Genomic DNA, 25,944 nt, shown 5'->3' with positions numbered 1-25,944 from the left:
ATGTGTCAATTTGCTCAAGCAATGAAACCACATCTGGTACAGAAGGTGCAATTAAAGTCACCACTTGGTTAAGCTTACAAAAATCCACAAATTGACTGTCATTCTCCAAGATCTATCTGTGTTCTGCACAGGCCAAAAAAGAGTTGAACGGGGATGTGGTGGAAATCACCACCCCTGTGTCTTTTTTTTTTTTTTTTTCTTTGAGACAGAGTCTCACTCTGTTGCCCAGGCTGGAGTGCAGTGGCTGGATCTCAGCTCACTGCAAGCTCCGCCTCCTGGGTTCACACTGTTCTCCTACCTTAGCCTCCCGAGTAGCTGGGACTACAGGCGCCCGCCACCTCGCCCGGCTAGTTTTTTGTATTTTTTTTTTAGTAGAGACAGCGTTTCACCGTGTTAGCCAGGATGGTCTTGATCTCCTGACCTCGTGATCTGCCCGTCTCAGCCTCCCAAAGTGCTGGGATTACAGGCTTGAGCCACCGTGCCCGGCCATCATTTTCATCTTTTACGTCTTTGATGGTGGCACTAATCTCTGCAATCCCTCCAGAGATGCGATATTGTTTTTGATTTACTATTTTTCTAGGTAGAGGCAGCTGTAATGGCTTCCATTTGGCCTTTTCCTATCCTAATAGCCTTCATCCTACCAGTCAGGGAGCCAATGTGAGGGTTCCTCCAGCTGCTAAGTGTATCTATGCCAATTATGCACTGTGGCATTGGGGAAATGACCACAGAATGAGTCCAGGGACCCGCTGGACCCACTGTAAATTGGACCTGAGCTAAAATTCTATTAATTACCTGATCTCCATAAGCTCCTACTTTAACTGGAGGATCACAATGACATTTCGGGTTCCCTGGAATCAACATCAGCTCAGGCCAGTGTCCAGCAGTCCCCAAAATGTCTGATCATTTCCCTTTTCCCAGTGCAGTTACGCTGGTAAAAGACCAGATGTCTCTTTGGGGAAGGATGGGAGGAAGATTCACTGCATAAATTCTAAGTAATGTAGTGGGGTTCTTTCTCAAGGGGACCCAGCCTCATCTTCATTTAAGGATTTAAGGGGTTCTGGGTCGTAAACTGGCTCAAGACAAAATTGATTGAGGGGACATGGTTCTCTGTTTTTATAATCCAAATTAGTCTTTTTCCATTTGACCTAGAAGTTTTCTGCTTGTATAAATTAAGCAAAAATGCAGTAGGCTTCCTATTAATTTCACTTCTAGGAGCACCATTATTAATTAGCCAGTGCCAGAGCTCTACACAAATCAGACTATTCTGATTGCCACTTGGCTCTGCTGTCCATTACAGTAGCTATGCCCACCTTGCCTTTGATGATTGAGTGCCAACATTGGTCCCTGCCACCTTGGGATCCAATTATTCCCATTGTATTTAAATTTCATAGTTGAGTGACTGTGGTTCCCATTGTTGGATCTGACATACAGAGAAGGGCAATTATAGGTCACTTCAAAGATGCAGGTGCTGCCCTCACAAATCTTATTTCCCAAGGCAATCGTCAAGGGTATGTCTTCTGGACCCCGCCAACTGGGATGAGTAGGTCTAAAGTGAATAATCCACAGCACAATCCCAATCTTCCTAAGCCTTTGGATCCGTCCTCTACATTAAACCAAAGGAGATCAGGCATTTCCAGCTCACTCACAGTAGGCCATCTTTTAATCCATATTTTAGCTAAACAAGCAAATAAACTATTAGAACCCTTTTTAACTCCCCTAGCTAAAACATTAAAGGAAGAATCCCTACTTAGTGGGCACAGATCAATAAATTCAGCCTGATCTAATTCTATGTTCCTTCAACCATTATCTCACACCCTTAATGTCCATTCCCATGCCTGTTCTCAAGATTTCTGTTTATATAAATTAGAAAACTCAAGCAATTCCTTTTGGGTGTAGAACACCTCCTCATGGGTCACTCTCAACCTCACCTCTGAAGGCTTGCCTGGACTTTAGTTTAGTTATAGGTCTAGAAGGAAACAGGGGTGTTGGCGGTGACTCCTGAGGAGAATCAACATTATCTTGGCTGGAAACTGCCTCAAGGGAGGCTATCACTTGCCTCAGGCAGCACAGGGTTTATCTCCTCAGGCAAAGGTGGAAAGGCTGAAGGCAGTATGGGTCAGTGAGGGGATATTGTCTCTACTGGGGGTGGGGAAGCTGTTTCCTCTGGCCGAAAAGGTTCATCAGAGTTTACAAACTCAGTGTTGTCGACTTCATTAGGGTCCTCCCACACACTCCTATTCCAAGTTACAGAGCCCCATTCTTTTTTAATCAAAGCATTCTCTTTAACATTGGACACCTGGTGAGGCTGTGCATGCATCTTTCAGCCTATATGATAAGGGTTTGTGTTTGTTTTTCCACAATTTCAGCTTTCTCTGTACAGGAGATAAGATTCTTACTCAAGGCAGTCTTAGCAGATTTGAGGCTCAGTATCTGCTTCTGAGGCTGGGAGACAGAATCCCTGAGTTCATCATTTTCTTTCATCACTTTGTCCACTGAACTTAGGAGCAACCAACCAGCTTCATTATGTTCTTTGGTTCTCCACATATGGTCAAATGTATTATGTGTAGTGTCACTAAACTCCTTCCCTCTCACAAGGAGTTAATATTTAACAAATATATATATATATAAAGGGGAGTTTGTTAAATATTAACTCACACAATCACAAAGTTTCACAATAGGCTGTCTGCAGGCTGAAGAGTAAGAAGTGCCAGTCTGAGTTCCAGAACTGAAGAACTTGGAGTCAGATGTTCCAGGGCAGGAAGTATCCAGCACAAGAGAAAGATGTAGGTTGGGAGGCTGGGCCAGTCTCTCTTTTCCATTTTTCTGCCTGCTTGTATTCTAGCCACACTTGCAGCTGATTAAGTTGTGCCCACCCAGATTAAGGGTGGGTCTGTCTTTCCCAGCGCACTAACTCAAATGTTAATCTCCTTAGGGATCACCCTCACAGACACACCCAGGATCAATATTTTGTATCCTTCAATCCAAACAAATTGACACTCAGTATTAACCATCACATATGTATTTGCTATTGTGAGTAGTGCAGTAATGTGCATACAATTGTATGTGTTTTTTCTAGTATAATGACCTACATTCCTTTCATTATATACCCCATAATTGTGAGGGATTAAGTGGCTAATTTGGCTGGACTTCCTGGGTCAATATGGACTTCCCTAAGGGTGCTATCCCCTAAGCCAAAATAAGTCATAGCTGAAAGCTAAGGGATTGAACCTTCAACCAATCAAAGGGGACTTTCCCCTAAACCAAAATGAGTCATAGCTGAAAGCTAACGGATTGAAACTTCAACCAATCATATAGGGAGTTTAAGCTCTAGCTGCAGCCTGATGTTTTTAACCAGTCAGGACTGCCAACCCAAAAGCGGGTTGAAAATAATCTAATTCTATAGGACAGAAAAAGGAAAAGGTGAGGGGTCATAAGGCGATGCAAGCGTCAGACACCCAAGCCAGAAATGGAAACCCTTGGGGGTCCTTTTCCACCACGTGGAAGCTTTACTTTCACTTTCGCTTTACTTTTGCTTTCACTTTAAGGAATCCTGCCCCGGCACACTCTTTAGGTTCGCCCATTTCTCTAATGGAGCTGTAACACTGGCTGCTGAGGTCCACAACTTCCTTCCTTGAAGCCCCTGAGACAGGAGCCCTTCAATTGAGAAAAACCTTGGATGGGAAGAAGACTTCTTGTCTCAATGGGATTGCTGAGTTGAATGGCACCTCTGTTTTAAGTTCTCTGAAGTCTCCAAATTTCTTTCCATAGTGGCTCAACTAATTTTCATTCTCACCAACAGTGTGTAAGTGCTCTCTTTTCTCTAGCCTCGCCAGCATCTGTTGTTTTTTGAGTGTATAGCAACAGCCATTGCAACTGGTGTAAAATGGTATAGCATTGTGGTTTTGATTTGCATTTCCCTGATGATTAATGATGGCAAGCATTCTTTCATGATTGTTGGCCACTTGTATGGCTTCTTTTAAAAAGTGTCTGTGCATGTCCTTTGCCCATTTTTTAATTTATTCTGTTTTTTGCTTGTTGGTTTAAGTTCCTTACAGTTTCTGGATATTAGACATTTGTGGTATGCACAGTTTGCAAACATTTTCTCACATTCTGTAGGTTGTCTGTTTACTCTATTGGTAGTTTCTTTTGCTGTGCAGCAGCTCTTTAATTAGGTCCCACTGCCAATTTTTGTTTTTGTTGCAGTTGCTTTTGGGGACTTAGCCAAATTTTCTTTGCCAAGGCCAGTGTTGAGAAGGGTATTTCCATGGATTTTTATAGTTTGAGAGCCTACATTTGAATCTGTAATTCATCCTCAGTTAATTTTTGTATCTGGTGAAAGGTATGGATCCAGTTTCAAACTTCTGCATATGGCTAACCGGTTATCCCAGCACCATTTATTGAATAGAGTGTCCTTTCCTTGTTGCTTGTTTTTGTTGGCCTTGTTGAAGATTAGATGGTTGTGTAGTCACCGTTTACCTTGTATCTGAGATCTCTTAACCTCCTAAATAATTTTTTAAAAATTTGCATACAATATGGTTAAGTTTTTGTCCTCTCGACTTTTATGGGTTTTGATAAATGCATAGTATCATCTATCCACCATTGCAGTATCATACAGAATAGTTTCACCACTCTAGGAAACCCCTTATGCTTCACCTACTCAAATCTGTGTCTATGAACCTCTAGAAACCACTGATATCTTTACTTTTTTTTTTTTTTTTCATTTTTAGAGACATGGTCTTGCTTTGTTTCCCAGTCTGGAGTGCAGTGGCACCATATATATGGCTCACTGCCACCTTTACTTCCTGGGCTCAAAGGATCCTCCTGCCTCAGCCTCCCAAGTAGCTGGGACTACAGGTGTGAATCATCATGCCCAGCTAATTTTTAATTTTTTTTTTTTTTTTTTTTTTTGTAGAGCCAGGGTCTTTCCATCTTGCCCAGGATGCTTTCATATGGTATCTTTACCTTCTCTATAAGTTTACTTTATCCAGAATATAATATAATCATGGAGTATGCAGCAGTCCTTTCATGCTGGCTTCTTTCATTTAGCAATACACAATTAAGAATCACCTATGTCCTTGTACAGCTTCATAGCTCATTCTTACCTCTGAATAATCTGTCATTGTATGGATACACCAGAGTTTATTCATTTCTCTATTGAAGGACATCTTGATAACTTTCAGTATCTGGTGACAATTTTATAAAATTCTATAAACATTCATGTGAAAGTTTTCTGTGGTTAAAAGTTCTCAAATCATCTGGGTAAATATCTAAGAACCCAGTTGCTGGATTACAAGGTAAAAATATGTGTAGCTTTGTTAGAAGCTGCTAAGTTATCCATTAGAGTGGTTGTACCATTCTGCATTTTCTCCAGTAATGAATGAGAGTTCCTATTGCTCCTGATCCTAACCAGTATTTAGTTTTAGCATATTTTGGTTTTAGCCCTCTTAATACAGGTACAGTGTTATCTCATTATTATTTTAATTTTTATATACCTAATGACAACTAATGTTGAGCATCTTTGCATGTATTTACTTGCCATGTATATGGTAGTATCTGTTCAGAACTTTTGCTTACTTTTTAATTTAGTTGTATTTTATTCTTGAGTTTTAAGCATCCCTTTGTATATTTTGGATGTAATATTTTTATTTTTTATTTTTTTAGCAGATATGTGTTTCAAAAATATTTTTTTCCCGTTCTATGGCTTGTCCTTTAACTCTCTTAATATTTCTCAAAGAACAGACATTTGTAATTCTAATAAAGTGTTACTTTTTTTTTTCCCATATATTGTGCTTTTGGTGATGTATTTAAAAACTCATCAACAAATCTAAGATTCCATAGATTTTCTCTTATGTTTCTTTATCTTTTAGATGTTTTATAGATTTTCATTAAAATTAGGTACTTAATCAATTTCAACTTAATTTTTGTGAAAGCTGTAGCATATGTGCTGGGCTCTTTTTGTTTTAATTTGAGTATCCAGTTGTTTCAGCACTATTTGTTTAAAATGTCAACATTTACTTCATTGACTTGACTTTGAATATTTTGGAAGGAAACTGCCATTGCAAAATTGTGACTGACACAGTGAAAGGTATTTGACCTAACCAACTCCATTTTCTTCTAACCTCCAAGCTGTCCTTGTTCATTCCTGGATGTAGGCTGAATTAACTTTGGGAAGAACTTAATTTATAATTTAGAACAAAGACAATAACAGCCCTTTCCCCATACAAACCTCCTTCTTGCCTGGAAACTAGACTGCCTTTGTAGGACTAACAAATTAGCCACAAGATTAAAAATTATGGGCCGGGCATGGTGGCTCATATCTGTAATCCCAGCACTTTGGGAGGCCGAGGCGGGCGGATCACGAGGTCAGGAGATCGATATCATCCTGGTTAACACAGTGAAACCGTGTCTCTACTAAAAATACCAAAAGAAAAAAAAAAAAAATTAGCCAGGCCTGGTGGCAGGCACCTGTAATCCCAGCTACTTGGGAGGCTGAGGCAGGAGAATAGCGTGAACCCAGGAGGCGGAGCTTGCAGTGAGCCAAGATCGCGCCACTGCACTCCAGCCTCTGCACTCCAGAGTGAGACTCCGTCTCAAAAAAAAAAAAAAAAAAAAAGATTAGAAATTATGGTTTAGGAGGCTACAAGAGATGGATCAACTGGCACCACCCAGATCGATTAACTGGTTCATCTGATCTTGTGGCCCCAGCCAGGAACTGACTTGGCCCAATGGGACAGCTTCAGTTCCCTATGATTTTATCTCCTTCCTAAACAATCAACACTCATGGTTCACTGGCTTTCCTGCACCCACCAAGTTGGCCTTAAAACCTCTGATCCCTGAATGCTCAGGGAGACTGACTTGAGTAGTAACAAAGCTCTGGTCTCCTGCACAGCTGGCTCTGCGTGAATTACTTTTTCTCTATTGTAATTCCCCTGTCTTGATAAATTGGCCCTGTCTAGGCAGTGGGCAAGATTAACCCATCGGGAAGTTATAAATTCATTTGAATACATGTTTGAGCCTATTTATAGCCTCTCTGTTTTGTTCCATTGATCTATGTGTTTTTTTGGTGGGGTGGGGTCAATGTTATGTTGTCTTAATCTTTGTAGCTTTATATTAAGTCTCAAAATAAAATAAGATAGTGTGAATCCTCAACATTATTCCTCTGTTCCTGCAGGATTGTGTTGGTTATTCTGGAACTTCTGCTTTTTAATTTTTCCTGTAGAGGCAAAGGGAAAGCTTCTCTTCTGCCCTCTGAGGATTTGCTGCTGAAAAAACCTGACAACAGATAGATTAACAAAAGAAAGGCATATAAATGTATTAATATGCAGAAGCATGGGAGCCATGGAAAATATGAGTCTCAAAGAAAGGCCAGATGGCTGCAGCTTAAATAACACTCTCTTCATAGGGGAGAAGGAGATGGGAGTGCAGGCAATTTAGAGTATAGGCAATGATGTTTAGAGAAAGGAATGGGCCTAAAAAAACAGACATAGTTCTTTTGAGATCTGGGTGAGATGGTGGCAAGTTATGAGAAGGTGATGGGCAGATGTTCACCAGGAACCAAATTTGTCTTATTATGCAGATAAAGTATCCCTGGTAATCTCTTGGAGCTTCCCTCAGAATACTAGATGAAAAGTCTCTCTGAGCATGGTGATGACTTCAGATCTAGTTTCTTCCCCAGTGGTTAATCTTTCCTGGCTTACTGTTGAAATTTCTAGGAAGTGTGTTTTAAGACAATTTCATGACTTCTGGAGGAACTTTTTTTAATCAGATAAGGGAACTTGAGAGGAAGGTTTTCCTGAGGCTTCAGTAAAGGAAGGGGTAAGAGGGGCTAGAGATTAAAGAGAGGTCACAGTCCTAAGGCTTATTTCGGAGGCCTTTCAACTTTTTTTTTTTAAATTCAAAGCACATAGCATGCCAAACTGCCATATTTTGGGTTGTCATTTTCTGATCCCCAACAAAATTTTAGAATCAGCTTGTCAATGTCTCCAAAACAGTGTGCTAAGATTTTTTTTGAGATTGAATTAAATCACTTGAGAGAGTTTGGAAGAACTGTCATCTTAAGAATATTTAATCTTGGCTAGCCGTGGTGGCTCACGCCTGTAATCACAGCACTTTGGGAGGCAGAGGTGGGCAGATCATGAGGTCAGGAGTTCAAGACCAGCCTGACCAACATGGTGAAACCCCGTCTTTACTAAAAATACAAAAATTAGCTGGGCGTGGTGGAAGGTGCCTGTAATCCCAGCTACTCGGGAGGCTGAGGCAGGAGAATCACTTGAACCTGGGAAGTGGAGGTTACAGTGAGCCGAGATCATGCCACTGTACTACAGCCTGGGCAACAAAGTGAGCCTCTGTCTCAAAAAAAACAACCAAAAAAGAATATTGAATATTTCAATTTGTAAATATGGGGCATATCTCCAGATATTTACACAAATCTTTGATTTCTTTCATCATTGTTTTGTGTTTTTTGGTCTATAGATCCTAAATATATATGTATGGTTATATTTGTATGTAAATAGTTCATGGTTTCAATTTGGGGGATGCTATTGTAAATGTCTTTTTTTAAAAAAATATAAATCCCAATTGTTCTTTGCTTCTATGTAAACATGGAATTGACTTTTGTATAATCTTGCATCTTGTGAACTTCTATAGTTGCCTATTAATTCTCACTGCAAGCTCTGCCTCTGGGTTCAAACGATTCTCACTCCTCAGCTTCAGGAGTAGCTGGGAGTAAAGGCACGTGCCACCATGGCTGGATAACTTTTGTATTTTTAATTTTGTTTTTTTTGAGACGGAGTCTTGCTCTGTCACCCAGGCTGGAGTGCAGTGGTGTGATCTCTGCTCACTGCAAGCTCCACCTCCTGGGTTCACGCCATTCTCCTGCCTCAGCCTCCCGAGTTGCTGGGACTACAGGCTCGGCCACACGCTCGGTTTTTTGTGTGTGTATGTGTTTTTAGTAGAGACGGATTTCACCTCAAGTGTTAATCCAGGGAAGGCCCTGCATTCCTGACCTCGGGATCCGCTTCCATGTAGGCCTCCCAAAATGCTGGATTACAGGCGGAGCTACTGCCTGGCTGGGTCTGTTGTGTCTGGCCAACTTTTTTTTTTTTTGAGACGGAGTCTTGCTCAGTTGCCCAGGCTGGAGTGCAGTGGTGCAATCTCGGCTCACTGTAAGCTCCGCCTCCTGGGTTCACGCCATTCTCCTGCCTCAGCCTCCCGAGTAGCTGGGTCTACAGGCACCCACTGCCAATGCCTGGCTAATTTTTGCATTTTAGTAGAGATGGGTTTCACCGCAGCTAGCCAGATGGTCTTGATCTCCTGACCTCGTGATCCCGCCTCGGCCTCCCAAAGTGCTGGGATTACAGGCGAGAGCCACTACACCCGGCCTAACTTTTGTATTTTTAATAGAGATGGGATTTCACCATGTTGGCCAGTTTGGTCTCGAACTCCTGACCTCAGGTGATCCACCTGCCTTGGCCTCCCAAATTGCTGGGATGACAAGTGTGAGCCACCACACCCAACCACTTGCCTATTTATTCTAAGTTGCTGCTGTTTATAGATTCTTTGATTTTCCACATAGAAAATCATGTCATCTGTGTATTGACAGTTTTATTTCTGTTTTTCCAATTGTATACCTTTTATTTATTTTTCTTACCCTTTTGTATCAATTAGTATTTCCAATACAAAACTGAAAAGTAATGATGACAGAATATATTCTCGTCTGTTCCTGATCTTAAGGAAAAGTTTTCCAGACACCCACCACAAAGTATGATGCTAATGGTAGGAGGAGGTTTGTAATTTTAAAAAATCAGTTTAAGGAAGTTCCTCTCTATTCCTACTTTGATGTGTGCTTTCATGATGAATGGGCATGAATTCTGTCACATAATTTTTTAGTTTCAGTTGATAAAAGCACATAATTTTTCTGAGTCAATTATATTAGTTGATTTTATTTTTTGAATGTGAATTAACCTTGCAAACTTGAAATAAACTTTCTTGGTTGTAGTGTGTTATTGTTTTTGTATATTCTCTTCAATTTATTATTATTTAGTTGAGAAATTTTGCATCTGTTCTTAAAGGATATTGGTCAGTACTTTTCTCTTCTCTTAATGTCTTTATCTGCTTCTGGTAGTAGGGAAATACTGATATTATGTAATAAATTAGGAAGTGGCTCTTTTGCTTCTGTTGTGGAGAAATGGCATTGTTTATTTCCTAAATGATTGGTAGAATTCATTAACTGAAACCATCTGTTTCTCATGCTTTGTTTTTAAAAAGTTATGAATTATTATTCAATTTCTTTAATAAATATAGGATAATTCTTATTTTCCTTTGTGTAAATTTTGATAGTTTGTCTTTCAGGAGGTTTAGCTGTTTAAACTTTGTTATCAAATATGTTAGCATAACATTGTTCATTATAATAATTTTTTGTTCTTTTGATGTTCATGGCTTCAGTAGTAATGACTCTTTTATTTCTGATATTGATAATATGTGTCTTCTCTTTTTTATCTTGGTTAGCCTGGCTATAGTTTTATCAACTTTACTGAACTTTGCAAAGAGCAATCTTTTGTTTGTTTGATTTTGTCTATTATTTTTCTGCTTTTTAATAATTTAACTTCTGCTCTAATCTTCATTATTTGTTTTATTTTGCTTGCTTTAGGCTTAAGTTTCCCTTATTTCTATGGTTTCTTAAAGTAGAAAGCTTATTGATTGTAGATATTTCCTTTATTCCAAGATATGAATTTAATACAATGAATTTTGAAGCACGATTTCACTGCATTCTTCAAAAGTTTAATAATTGCTTTTTAATTTTCTTATATTTTAAACTATGTAGAGGTTCTCTTGAGACTTTTTCTTTGACCCATATGGTATTTAGAAGTATATTATATAATTTTCAAATACTTGGAAATTTCTCACCTAAATTTTTGTTATTGACTTGTAGTTTTAACTGCACCTGTTATCTAAGATCAAACTTCATATTAATCTTATTTTTAATAAGTATTTTTCATTCTTTTTTCCATTCCTTATGATATTGCTATCATTCATTTCTTTTATTCATATGCTTGAATCACCAAATAAATTGTTACTATTATTACTTTAAACAGATAGTTATCTTTTTTGTCATTTAAGATTGAGTAAAACAAAAGATTTTATTTTATCTTTACTTATTTATTCCTATGTTTTTGTAGATACACATTTCTGATGTATCATTTCCTTCAGTTTGAAGAACATTTTTTAACATTTCATGAAGGAAGATCTGCTGCCAATAAAATTCTTTCTTTCTTCTTCACTCTTCAAGGATAATTTTGCTGATTATAGAATTTTAGTTTGGTGTTAGTTTCTTTAAATATTTTAAAATTTCACTTTACCCTCTTCTTGCTTGTGTGATTGTTAATAGCCTGCTTTTATCCTTAAAATTGTTCCTCTATGAGTAAGTTTTTTATTTTTGTTTTTAGATCTGGCTACTTTCAAGTTGTTCTTCCTATCTTTAGTTTTCTGCAGTTTGAATTTTATATGCTTTGGAGTTGTGTGTGTGTGTGTGTGTGTGTGTGCATTTATTTATTTATTTTTCCTGCTTTTTGTTTTTTGAATTTCCTGGATTTGTGGCTTAGTGTCTGTCATTAATTTTGGAGAGTTCTTGGTAATTATTACTTCAAATCTAATTCCTTCATTCTCTGTCTTTTCCTTCAAATAATATGCATACAATGCCTGTTAAAATTATACTGCAATTATTTATTTTTAGTTTGTTTTTGGTTTTTGTTTTATTACAACTTTTGAATGTTCTGTGTTTTTCTGTACTACTTTTCTCTTTGCATATATTTTAGGAATTCTCTAACAGCCTATTTTTAATCTAACTGATTCTTTTCTCAGTTATGTGGAGTCTACTAATGAGCAATAAAAGGCACCTCTTCTTTTTCCTGTTGAGTATTTTCCTACTTCCAGTATTTCCTTTTGATTCTATGCAATTTTGATATTCTCAGCTTTGGCTCACAGAAACATCAGTTGTCTTTCTATGGGACCAGAAACTTGAATGAGAGTCCCATTAAGTCAATCAAGTAGACAATTTCAAATTTCTAGATTTCTGAAATTACGACATTTGACATTCAATCAGTCAAATTATTTTTCTAAATCTATTATTTGGTGCATCTAAATATGTTTTCATACCTGAGTTAGTGGAAAGTAGAATTTACCTTTGATTGCATATTTAGTGCTAAGACACGTATAGAACAACAACATATGCTAAAGCTTAAATTTTAGAGTCAGGAGATGGCCATTTGTATCAGGATCAAGTATATAATGAGAATTACACACATTTAAGTGTGGGAAATCAGAGCACCCATATCTTTGATTCATTCTCAAGACCAAGTCAACTGGATCTAACATGAATATCAGGTGATAAAATAAAAGTGTGGCCACATGTGAGCTAAAGACATTCTTATGAGTAGACATTGCTGTTATTCTGCTGTTAAAGCTAAGAATCCCTGCCTTGATGGTTCATCTTTTTATAGGTTAAAATATAGTGTAAAGTACATCTTCGTATAGACTAAAGTACGTTGTAAACACTAGTATCTGGTGATTGCTAAAGAATTGGCAAAGCCTACTTCAAGCCTTTCTTGAAGATTGCCAATCATAAAGAAAAACAATATAGATACATAAACCACGTGAGCAATTCTAAATACTAATATCCCATGTTACAATATGTAACATTTTAAACAAGTGCTGTACTTCAATATAATTCATTATACTCACCAAATGCTTTTGAGAAATATATGTAAACAATTTCGCCCATCATCCCTCCACAATTCTCCTCTCAGCTCAGAGTGCATGTTTAACAATCAAAGTTTCTCAAAGCATTTCCTTGTGAAAAGGTTAGCATCGGCATGACACATTGGGGAAACTGCAATAGCAACTTTCAACTGCAGCATTTCACTTCAACACACACTACTAACTATCGCTCTTTGCTAGGATTTTGAACTAAGAAAAAAGAAAGGTGTTCAAATACCAAACCTCTAAAATATTTTTGTTTTCTTTGAAATAACAGGAAGAAAACACTTCCTTGCAACCACATGAAGCAATAATAAGGCAGGTGTGATCATTACAGGGTAAAATTCTTGGTAAAAACTGTCACTAGACACTCAGACTAGGTGTCCTCATGCAGTGGCTTGAGAGATCAGAGATGCCATTGTTTTTAAAGCAACAGTGAAACTTTGGGTCTGTCAAACCCCATTCCCTTCTCAAAAATTCAACTGCATAATAAGATAGCACTGCCTCTATACATCCATTTAATTTCTGCCAAAAGTATCACAAGCAATTTGCTATCTAATGAAAATCATGAAAGGGCCATGTCTCATTTCGCAGGCAATTTTTAGTAAAAACCACAAGGGACTGGGATACTGGCAACTTATTTTCAGCTGGTAGGATTAGTTTGTTGAAAAAAAAATGTAGAATGCTGAGATTGGAGAGTGGACAGAACTAACAGAGCCCTGGAGAGGAAGGCATTGTGCTCAATTATTGTTTGTGGAATGAATGAGTGAATGAATGACCAAACTATGAAAATCCCCAAAAGGATGTTTGCTACAATGTTTAAATTAAATCCTCAGGTTGATTTTTTTTTAAAAAATATAACCATATAACCATGAGGGAGATATCAACGAGGTCACAGCTTGTAAGATATAATTCTCATTTTATAGTGTCAAATGAGATGGCACCAATGGGAAAATCATTCTGTCATTCAATGAATATATATTAAGTCCACACTGGGTTCCAGGAAATGTACTAGGTTTGTGAGGCACATTTAATAACACTACATATATTGCCCTTCCTTCAGAGAGTGGCAGTATACTGGAAGAGGTAGGCATAATCAAATAATCTCTTAAAAATACCATTAGAACTAGTGATTAGTACTTTGGAAGAACAGTATAGGAAACTGTGGGACTATGAGAGTAGATGTGGGGTCTCTCATCTGATTGGGGAAGTGGGGGAAAATGCCATCCTTGAATATATGTGCTGGAGCTAATATATGAAGTTTGAAAAAGCGTTAATTATAATAGGGAGCAGGAAGGTATATTAGTCCGCTTTCATGCTGCTGATAAAGACATACCCTAAACTGCGAAGAAAAAGAGGTCTAATGGACTTACAGTTCCACGTGGCTGGGGAGGACTCACGGTCATGGTGGAAGGCAAAGTGGAACGAGTCATGTCTTACATGGATGGCAGGAGGCAAAAAGAGAGCTTGTGCATGGAAACTCCCATTTTTAAAACCATCAGATCTCATGAGATTCATTCACTATCATGAGAACAGTGCAGGAAAGACCTGCCACCATAATTCAATCACCTCCCACTGAGTTCCTCTCATGACAAGTGGGAGTTGCAATTGAAGATGAGATTTGCGTGGGGATACAGCCAAACCATATTGGAAGGAAAAAGAAGTTTCCCAAGTCCTGAAGTAAGAGTCATTATGACTTAGAACAAGTACTTTGTTAAGCTGTGTATAGACTGAACATGCCAAATGGAACCAAGTACAGATGCCCAAGAATGAGGCAGGCCCAGCATGCCCAGGCTCTGCCTCATTGTCTGAAACAGTGAGACAACCTCAGGCAGACCAGAGGCCAAATCATAGTCCTGCCCCACACAAGGGAGCCAATGCTGAGAACTAAGCCAGGTACAACTGTGGCCTCCTACACAGAGGATTTTCAAAGTTTCACTTTTAATCCTTACCCATCTTCAGAGCTTATGTGTGAGCACATTGATAACTCTTCCATTTTATTTTATTTTATTTTATTTTTTGATGTGAAGTCCCTCTTTTCTCATAGATTTGTTCCATTTTCTCTATTAAATATCCTGAGAATGGCTCAGTGAGATGTCCTCCCACCTGGTCTGATGGAACACACGTCAAATATGCAGATCCAGTCATGTCATTTCTCTGACTGAGCTTTTATAATTTTCTATGACTTGAGGCAACTCCAGCTTCCTGGTTGGGCATTTGAGCTCCCAAAAATTTGACCTCAGCCTGTCTCTTCAGCCTTATGTCTGCAACTTTCTCTATGCAATGTGTAATCACGTAACAAAAAATTGCTTTGGTTTTCATAAAAACATAATTTCCTTCCCTCATTTGGTGTGCAAATTACGTTCTTCTTGATTAAGTTAGCTTCCTTACTCACCTTCCTTGTCTGCTTCATTTCATTTACTTTTCAGATTCAGCTATCTTGTATCTCCTCCAGAATACTTTCCCGGTGGCTAAGTAAGCAGATGTAGATTAGGGATTAGAAACATGGGCTTTGGATTGAGGCAAATATGATAGTGAATCCTGCATCTTCCACTTACTATGAAAAAACATTTACCTCAGAGATCATTATAATTTGTTTCTACTAGAATAAGGACAATTACACCTGTATTCTTCAGTGAGAACTCAAGGAGTAACACATTACAAAGCACTTAGCAAGGAACCTGGATATAAAGAGTATTTCGTAGTTGGTACTAACAATTATCGCTATTGTTGTTCATCATTGTTGCTGTATAGATGACTATTCTATGGCTCTGATGGAACATCTATCATGACATTAAGCACAGTAGGTTGACAATATATTTTTGCACACCCGTGTTTTACTTCAATCATGTGTCAGGGTCACACACCCTGACACATAACAGACTGAAATGCAGACATAGATGACGTCTGTTCAGTCTTTGCTGTTCTCTAAACAGCAAATAAACTTTTTCTCCCCCAACTTGATATCCATACTCAGAAAAAGCTCATAACTTCCCAACTCATTAGTTGTGTAGATGTTAGAATTTCTCCATTAGTGTCAAGGAAATAAAGCCAAATTGAAAGCAATTAGCCAATTGTATTTAGGTGTTTTTTTTTTCCTTTTGGCTCATTTTAAATACAGACAGACTAAATTACCTCTACAGCTTGTCTTTGAAGTGTTGTTTTGTTTTTCTTTTTTTCTTTTTTAAGTGCACAGGTTGTAGTTAGGTTATAAATAGAAAAATTATGTCTTTTCAATTTTTAAAATAGGCTGAATTCAATAAAATTATAATGTGTGTTTATGAATCCTGGAACAGATAATAAATGCTTTTAGGACAAATTCTTTGGCTAGTATAACACGTTAAAAAATAGCTTTAGGTACTAAAAACCTTAAGCCTTTTCAACCTTTCCACAAGTCATCATTAAGCATTGATTCTGTGACATAAGAAACTTAAGAAAACTAAAAGTCATACGTTGACAAAGTATTAAGCCATAGAAGTAAAAAATGTAGACTCAGAGACTGAAATGAAAGCCTTTGATATTTTCTTAGCAAAATTTTCAATATACACTAATGTATAGACTGTAAGAATGTAAGTGCCAAATTATAATTGATACAAAAATATAAGCTTTCTATTTTCTTTGTTAGTTTTATCAGAAATATTTAATTCAACCCATTTTGGGGTAGCATGTGGGAGGGGTTGTTTGGGTAGCTCTCTTCCTGGAGTAGAATACATATCTCTCTTCCTCACCAGTAAATATCAACTGCACAGTTATTTAGTCATCATTGCCCTTTATGAGAGAGAAAACCTTTTTAAATATTTTTCTGTCACTCATCATCTGAACTGTGGTTTTAATGGATTTTTATTCAGGTTGCTGATTGGTTTTCTAGTGCTATTATGACAGAAACAAGAAGAATGCATTTTTGTGTGTGTGTGTGTGTGTGTGTGTGTCAAGAAGTAAATGACTTTTAGCTGGAAGAAGTGGAGTCCGAGGAAGATATCTAAAGGAAGAGCACATGAATATCAGGATTCTTCTAGCAGAAAGATGGTCTCAGACAAAGGACACTTTATAAAAGAACTTGGCAATAGAGACAAAAATGTGCTACAAAAACCATTGTTTTACTGATGAACAGCTTTGTGAAATAAATCTTCTAAGGCATTCATTGTCAATCTCTCATTTGTCAAAACACTGTGCCAACCTCCTCCACAGTCCCCTTTAGCCTATCTCCTAGCCAATAGGCCAATGCCATGAGAATTTGCTCTGTGACCCAGTTTCTCTGAGTGAGGCTCATCTATAGTTTATTCTTGAGAAACTGTAAGATCAAAATGACCTCTGAGCACTCAGTGGGGTAGAAGAAAGGAGATTCTGTGTCATATCTGACTGTGTATGACCCAGCACCTACAACTGAGACAGTGGGGATTGGACACTCCTGATGCATACTTGGTTAGTTACAGATGATTGTATTAGTCTGCTCTCACGTTGCTATAAAGAAATACCTGAGACTAGTCATTTATTTAAAAAAAGGGGTTTAACTGGCTTATGGTTTTGCAGGCTGTCCAGGAAGCATAGCAGCTTCTGATTTTGGGGAGGCCTCGGGAAATTTATAATCATGGCGGATGGAAAAGGGGGAGCCAGCACTTCACATGGCTGGAGCAACAGGAAGAGAGAGAGGAATAAGGTGCTATACACTTTTAAACAACCAGATCTTATGAGAACTCACTATGACAAAACACCACTAGGAGGTTGGTGCTAAACCACTAGAAACTGCCTCCTCCCTGATCCAATTACCTTCCACTGGGGCCCCACCTCCAGCATTGGGGATTAATTTCAACATGAGATTTAGGTGGGGACACAGATCCAAACGATATGAAACATCATCATGAAAATTAATGTATTTTGTACCTTTATTTACAAATAATTTAGCAATAGTCCATGTAAAGCACAAGAAATATGTGTTATATGAGAGATATTCTACAGTTTTCCTTACATGATATGAGCATCAGGTGGATTATAAATGAAAAAAATTAATTTTTCAGTAATTTTAAGAAACTGAAGTGCTCACACGTAAGATGTGAGAGAATGATCTACATACTTAAAGTTGAGCAGATTAATGTATTTCACATGCCAGCTGATCGTCTCAGGTAAAAGTAGACCCCGTTATATTAGAGACAAATATTTCAAAGAAAATCTTTTGACAATAAAGTACAACTTTCTACTTTCTGACCTAAATCTTCACCTTTCAGTCCTGGAGAGTATTTATTGTAATCTTTTTTTTCAGGGTGATGCACTAAACTACCCATTTCTCTCCCTTAGGAATTTTCCTCTTTTTTCAAACTTGAGAAGCAAAAGTGCCATAACAATGGTGAAACGATTCAGAGGAAGAATGTCAGCTTTTGACAAGTCAACTTTTATCTCACTTGAAGTGACTGGAAGAAATCAGCAGATGAAAGGAAAATTGATGATTGATGAGGCCTTCGGCACAAAAAGTCGTATCTAGGTATGCTGCCCTTTATGGTCACTCACTTTTTCTCTACTCTGCACACTACTCCAACTCAAAGCTCATAAAACATCCCTCTGATAATTAGTCTTGCATAGCCTGTTAATTCGCAAATGATTGTAACTATGGCTCTCTCTTTTTTACTCTCTTTTTAAAATTGGCTCTCTTGGACTGGCTGTGTGGTACTGAAACTCTTCAGGGTAGTGATAAGTAACTGGAAAATTCATTTTTAAAGAAAAATTAATTCCTTCTCCCATTCATTGGGCTACAGTTTGACTGAATTGAACTAATCAATGATTGATTTTAATAGAATATAGGGAACAATCTTACCTTAATAGTTTTTTTTTTTTTCAATTTTAAAACTTTTCTTTTTTACCAAGAGTCCCCAGTTTTAATGCTCTAGTTAACACTGGTTTATGTAACCCGTTTGCAAGTCATGTTAAATGTTAAATGTAAACGTTGCTAAAAATTATCCTTGAGTGTGTTCAAGATAGCAGACTGAGCACAGAGTTTTACTGCCTCTTATTCCCAAACTCCCTTTGAGATTGTAGAAAGTTATGAAAGAAATAAGAACTACAAAAAAATAAGAAATCAGTGGACCAGAATGTCTGACAAAATCTGGAAAATTCCAAGCAGGTGGGCTGATATTAATAGAGAAATTTACAATCCAAAACACCAGCAGTAAGTGCAGTATTTACCGAGGGAGCCCTCAAGGCACTGAAATCTGAGCTAATTTCACAAAGGACAGACTTGGGACACAGGACAATTATGAGTGTAATTAATTAAAGAATTCTATCAGGAATAAGTGGGACAGCTAGAATTTCACCCTTCTATTACCGTCTCTCCTATCTTCTATTATGTAAAATGGCAGTGTTTTAGTCCCCAAATAAAAATACATTAACTCTTCTCTATAGAAAGGAGATGGATCCATAAAGATAGACTCAACAAATTTCCAAAGAATTACATTATTCAGAGTATGATCTCTAAGCACAAAGGGATTAAGTTGGAATTTATTTATTTATTTTTTTAAAAAGATAACCTCCAAATCCAAAACTCCATTGAAATTAGGCAGGATACTTCTAATTATTCCAGGGTCAAAGAAGAACTCACAGTTCAAATTGAAAATATTTTAAAATGAAAGATAAAGATAAAAATAATTTTAAAATGTGGAATATAGCTAAAGCAAATTTTTGAAAGAAATTTATAGGCTTAATCATATATATTGAAAAACTATCAAGGCTAAACATCAGTGGTTGAAATATTCATTCCAAAATTCTGGAAGAAGTAAGTCAAATGAAACCAAAGAATGTACAACAAGACAAGCACCAAAAAGAAAAAAAAATCAATGCAATTTAAGATAACTATGCTATATATAAAAACAAAGCTAAAAGTTAGATCATTGAACATGCCAATAAAATAAATAAACCACTAGGAAAAATAATCAAGAAAATAATAAAATCATGAATTAGAAATATTAGGCATGAAAAAGGCTAATGAATAATTATGATGTCAAACGATGAAAGGAATATGTGTGTGTGTGTGTGTGTGTGTGTATGTGTATATATATATATATATATAGCATGACCAACTTCATAACAGCAAATTTTATAATTTGGATGTAATAGAAAACTTTACTGAATCATACAAGACTGAGGGAGATTCAACAGAAAATTTGATTACTTCAGTATTTGCTTAAAAATTGAATGCCTAATTTGAAGTCTTCCACAATAAAACCTCAGGACGAGATGGCATTTCCAAAGAACAACACAAATTTTTTTTTTTTTTATACATTAAGTTCTAGGGTACATGTGCACAGCATGCAGGTTTGTTACATATGTATACATGTGCCATGTTGGTGTGTTGCACCCATTAACTCGTCATTTACATTAAGTATAACTCCTAATGCTATCCTTTCCCCTCCCCTCTTCCCACAATAGGCCCCGGTGTGTGATGTTCCCCTTCCTGTGTCCAGGTGATCTCATTAGAACAACACGAATCTCACCTAAACTCATTCTTGAGTAGAAAAAAGGGAGTAATTTCTGGCTCTATTTTATATAGCTAACATAATTTTGATTCCAAATATTGACATGTTCTTTTCAAGGAAAAAAAGATATATTATTGACAGATAGTTTGTAAGATCTAAAATGCTTAAATGTAGCTATCTGTTAAAAATATAAATAATAATGATTAATATTATTTACCACATTAGCATTATTATTATTATTATTAAAACTTACCACATTAACAGAAAAAAGAAACGTAAGTTGATAATTTTAATAAATATTCAAAAGGTGAAGTCATTTGACAATATCTAACACATATTCATGATTTTTTTGAAAACATTAGAAAATTATGAATATAAATTTTCATCCATCTGAAAAAGAATAGCTTCCAAAACTTGCAGCATATGTTATGCGCAAAAGTGAACTATTGACAATTTTCCCCAGAAATTGGAGAAAACAAATGAGTGTCCATTATTGGCACTTCTAGTCCATGTTTCTGTAAGCCAAGAAAAAGGAAGAAACAGAAATATTTTAGAAGAAAAATGATAGCTGCCAATTTTTATAGATGATATTATGCAGATTGATAACTCAAAGGAGTCTGTAAACTATTAAAAATAGATTTGGCAAATTTGTTGAATACAAATAGGTATTTTAAAAGTCAAATATAGCTCTATATACTAACACCAAATACTTAGATAATAAAATTAATGAGTAAACATAAAAAACATTTAATATCTAGTAATAAATTTAACCCTAGTTTTGAAAGAACCCCACCTCACTATCACACATGTATATAAAAATTTATTGTTTAGAGAAATTAAAGAATCTCAGTAAAGAGAGGGATGTACAATTTTCATTGATTCAAGTCTCAATATTGTAAGAATGTTAATTGTTTCTAAAGTAAACCACAATTAAATAAATTCTCAATAAAGAATTCCATCAGTGTGTTTTACAGAAATTGACAAGATTAATTTTAAATTTAAGAAATGCAATTAACCAAAAATGGCCAGGGCAATCTTAAAGAAGAATGAAATTGAAAGACCTATACTAACAGATCTCAAAAACTCTTACAAAACTATGGTTATTGAAACAGTGTGTTATTGGCAACAAATGGATAAACTGACCTATAAAAGCAACTGGAGAGTACCAAACAAATTCACACATATTTCCTGAATACAACAAAGTCTACATTAGTACAATATGTTGTACTGAATTATTATAAATTGTACAATATATGGTGCTGTGTCAATTGGATAGTCATTTTAAAAAAAAAGATTCTGAACATTTACTTCAACCATAGCAAAACCAGTTTCAAATGACTTGTTTGTCTAAACGTGAAAGATAATATAATAAAACCTTTAGAGGAAAATTTAGAAAACATCTTTGTGGCCTTGGAATAGGCAAAACATTTCTTGACCAGAAACAGAAAACAATAATCATAAATGGTAAAATTAATAAATTGGGTTACACTAAAATTAAGAACTATTGTTCATCAAAAGATACTATTGAAAGTAAAAATCAAGACTCAGAGTGAGAGGAGATATTTGTAATATATATAGCTAATATTGAACTCCAATTGAAAAATCTCTATCTATCTATCTATCTATCTATCTATCTATCTATCTATCTATCTATGTATCTATCTGAAAAGAATCCTTCCATATCAGAAAAGAAAAAAGACTTCACACAGGAGGATAGCCAAATGGCGAATCAACATATAAAAGGTGTTCAACTTCATTAGCTGTCAGAGAAAAGTGATTCCATATTCAACTACCAGATCTCTACAATGTGAAAGACAATAAAATAACCAGTGTTGGCGAGAATATGAAGCAAATTGCAGCTCTCATAATTGTCAATGAGAGTAAAATCACTTTGGAAAGCTATTTAGTAGTATCTACTGAAGTGGAATAATTTCACATTCTATGATCTCACAATTCCATTTCTTAGTATATACCAAGAAATGTTACATACGTTCATGAAAAAGAAAAAACTAGAATGCTCTTAACAAAACTATTGTTAATAGTCCCAGCTGGAGTCTATTCACATGCCCACTGAGAGAAGACTAGATACTTAAAATCACAACAGAATACTATTCAGTAATGAGAATGAAAGATCGAGAATGACCCAGAAGGATAATAAGGATATCCACAAGACGGATAAATCTTACAAAGCTAACATAGAACAAAAAAAAGTGAGACATAAAAGAAGACATACTACAAGCTAAATAAAATAAGGTTTTATTTAGGGTGTTAGGATAGTCAATACCCTTTATGGGACAGGAAGCCTGTAACATTGATGTGTTTGTTAGACTTTTTCTTTACCCCCATAGGTGACACAGAAGACTGAAGAGGTATACAGAAGGAGAAATGTTTCTCCCCCAGGTGGGTTAATTCTCTGGTAAAATCTTCTCCACAGTGGGGCAGACTCAGCAACAAACCATTAACACAAATTAGCCAGGAAATGCAGGACTATGTGGCTGAGGTTTTATTCTGGTTATGCCTTTATGATAAATGTGGCTATAAAAATCTGTACTTTCTAATATGGTTGTTTCTTTAGGACAGTATCTGAATATATACTTACTATATATTGCTAGGATGAAAGTTTCTGGGTTAAATTATACAATATTTAAGACTCTTAGTGACTATTGTTTTAAAGACTGGGACTAAGACATACAATACTATCTGTCCCCATCACCTCCTGATCAAGTCAACTTTCCCATTAAGGGAGGAGACTTGTGTAATTCACCACCCAAGCACCTTTTAATAGCTACTTCTCTTTAATATCCATCTTTGCCTCCTCTCTAACTGCTAAATTTGCTTTTTCTTTACTATTGGGCTCTTGTAGTCCCATCTTTAACCAACTTAGACATACTTTCTGTAATGAGACTTTCAATAAATGGAATTACCCTTTAGAAATCTAGATAAATACTCATCGTAGTTCAGTGTCTGTAACTTTCACATGTGTTTTAAACCAAACTCCTTTATTAAGATTGTCCAAATGAGTTATTTCCCCTTAAAATGAAAATTTAAAAAATCACATCCAACTGATTCTACCTTTCCCAACTGACATGAAATGAAGCACACAAATAAAAGACTAAAAGAGAGTCAGGTCCACGTCTTAGTTCTGCTAAAACTCTTCCAGAAAGCCAGCAGCATCCCTGTTCGCGGGTCTGTGATGCTTGACTTTACTTACCATCAATTAGCCGGCTCTTGTTGGTTCCTGTATTTACCATGAAAAGAGTACTGACAGATATTAAGAGCTGATTAAGAAAGTGAAGTGAGTGAGGGAGCAGAAGGTTGGAAGCTTGAAATAGTTACCAAGACAAGGATGAGGGCAGCAGGAAGGACTGGGAAAAGAGGGCCGGGTGGTAAAGATATGGTGAAAGATGGATCCAGGTGAATCATAGGAAGAGATACAAAAGCTCATGGCTTATTCCTGAGGGTGCGCAAATCCAAGGGAGTTTAAACACCCAAAATTCTTAAGTTACAAAAGTCTGACTGAGCATCCGAACCTCTCTATTGATCCAGACCCTACTCAAGGAGAGCACAAAACTTCATTTTGTCATTTGGGATTTTAAGTTTTCAGTCTCTAAAAATGGCTGGACCAGAGGATAGCTAAAGTCTATGTATGGTCTTCATATTGGTAGATAATTTGTTTTAAAACTCCAGTGAGCACACGGGCTACTTTTCATGCTTTTTTGGGGGGGTCTTCATCTTGATACTTCTACGGTGTCTGGCATTTTTTAGGTAATTGTGGCTGATTTGCTTTAATTCTTTTCCGCATGCAAGTGGAAAGAAAAAACAATTGGAGGAAAGACCTTAGACAAATACTTGGTTTTTGTTTCCTCCATTTTGTGAAGTCTTCCACATTCTGCATAGAACATGACAGCAGTCCATGCAGGGACAATATGCCTTTCATACAGACAGGACTGAAAGAATTCCCAGCAGAGGTTCAGAACTCGACTCCAAGCTGTTGTTGTTAAGCACTGAACCAATGGAGGCCCTTACTCCTGGCAACAATTGGGCCTTTTTCCCAAGATACTGCCCCCATTTTTCTTTTCAACCACAAACTAGGACTGTGGTTCAAAATAGAAAAACACTTTTTAAAAATAAACTGAAGCCATTGAGAGGGTTTCATTATACTGTAGAATCTCGAGACCCTTTGATACAAAGACAGGTTTCAATACAGCATAATTGGAAATATTTTCTAGGGGTAGAAACCACATCAATTCTTATGTTATTTTACTCAGGGGGTCTCTGAACATTTTTGATGACAATATTTGTTCTATTTTATTTTGTAACACTTTCATTTGCTAATATTACAGAGAAACTAATCAGAAATAGGGAGAATATTTAATTGCTCATTTTATTAGTTACCTTGGGCTGTCATCACAAAATGTCACAGACTGGATGGCTTAGACCACAGAAATTTTTTTTCTCACAGTTCTGGAGGTTGGAAATACATGATCAATATGCTGCCAGTGTTGGTTTCTGATGAGGCCCCTTTCTGTGACTTGCAAAGGGCTGCCTTTACATGTGGCCGTCCCCGTGTGCTGCATACTAGGAAAAAGCTCAGGGGTCTCTTCCCTTTCTTATAAGGACATTAGTTCTATAGGATTAAGGCCCCATCCTTATGACCTCAGGTAACCTTAATTGCCTCCTTAAAAGCCCTGTCTCCAAAGCCAGTCTCACTGGGGAGGAGAACTTCAAATATGAATTCGAGAAGGATATAATTAAGTCCATAACATGGATATTTAATTAAATATTTTTAAAAGCAGCAATGGAGCAAAAAGTGGATTATTTACATACGGGTTTTTTACATGTTTGGCTTTAACATAGAAAATTTTAGATTCAAATTTACTATCTTTTGATAAAATTCTAACTTTGTAAGGCTATGTTCAATAAAGTATACTGCCTTTAACATTAACTAAGCAACACATAATTATTAAAGAAACTTGTCTCCAACAGTTCTCTTATAATATTGAAGTTGAATAGAAGTAATTCTTATGTTATCCTGAGTTGACAAATTGTATTAGTCTGTTCTCACACTCTTATAAAGATACTACCAGAGACTGGGCAATTTATAAAGACAAGAGGTTTAATTGACTCACAGTTCTGCATGGCTGGGGAGGCCTCAGGAAACTTACAGTCATTGTGGAAGGTGAAGGAGAAGCAAATACCTTCTTCACAAGGTGGCAGGAAAGAGAAAGAGCAGGGGAAACTGCCACTTACAAAACCATCAGATCTCATGAGAACTCACTCACTATCAGGAGAACAACATTAGGGTAACTGCTCCCATAATCTAATCACCTCCTACCAGGTCGCTTCTGTGATGCATGAGGATTACAATTGGAGATGAGATTTGGGAGGGGACACAGAGTCAAACCATATCACAAGTATTAAGCAGTAAGAAAATATTTTGCTATTCATTTCCTTAAGGCTAGTGAGAGGTGATGATGGATAACTTGACACTGAGAAATAAAATTTAAAAATTAAACCTTGTGTGTACATGTACACACGTGTGTGTGTGTGTGTGTGTGTGGCCATTTAGTGTAGGGGCCAAAAATACCTGTAAAATCCTAAAAAAATTATTTAATATTAATTATCCTTTTGGGAAATTAGGTAAAAATTAAATTTTGATTTAGAACAGGGGTCTCCAACTCCTGGGCCAGAGACCAATACCAGTGTGCAGCCTGTTAGGAACCAGGCTGCA

The 25,944-nt window shown here is 36.7% G+C and overlaps 1 long non-coding RNA gene across 1 annotated transcript; it reads left to right on the top strand.

Moving 5' to 3' along the window:
• The first annotated feature begins 530 nt into the window (after window positions 1–530).
• Window positions 531–25,344, top strand: LOC110743814. The gene is made up of 3 exons (XR_004184828.1): window positions 531–3,802; window positions 18,046–18,229; window positions 22,562–25,344. It is a non-coding gene; the product is annotated as an uncharacterized LOC110743814 (long non-coding RNA).
• Window positions 25,345–25,944: the final 600 nt, after the last annotated feature.

The sequence above is a fragment of the Papio anubis genome, chromosome 7, assembly GCF_008728515.1.
Source record: "Papio anubis isolate 15944 chromosome 7, Panubis1.0, whole genome shotgun sequence".
In the NCBI taxonomy this organism is placed as follows: domain Eukaryota; kingdom Metazoa; phylum Chordata; class Mammalia; order Primates; family Cercopithecidae; genus Papio; species Papio anubis.
Note: the sequence above shows the minus strand (reverse complement) of the source record. Positions and strands in the feature narration are given on the sequence as shown.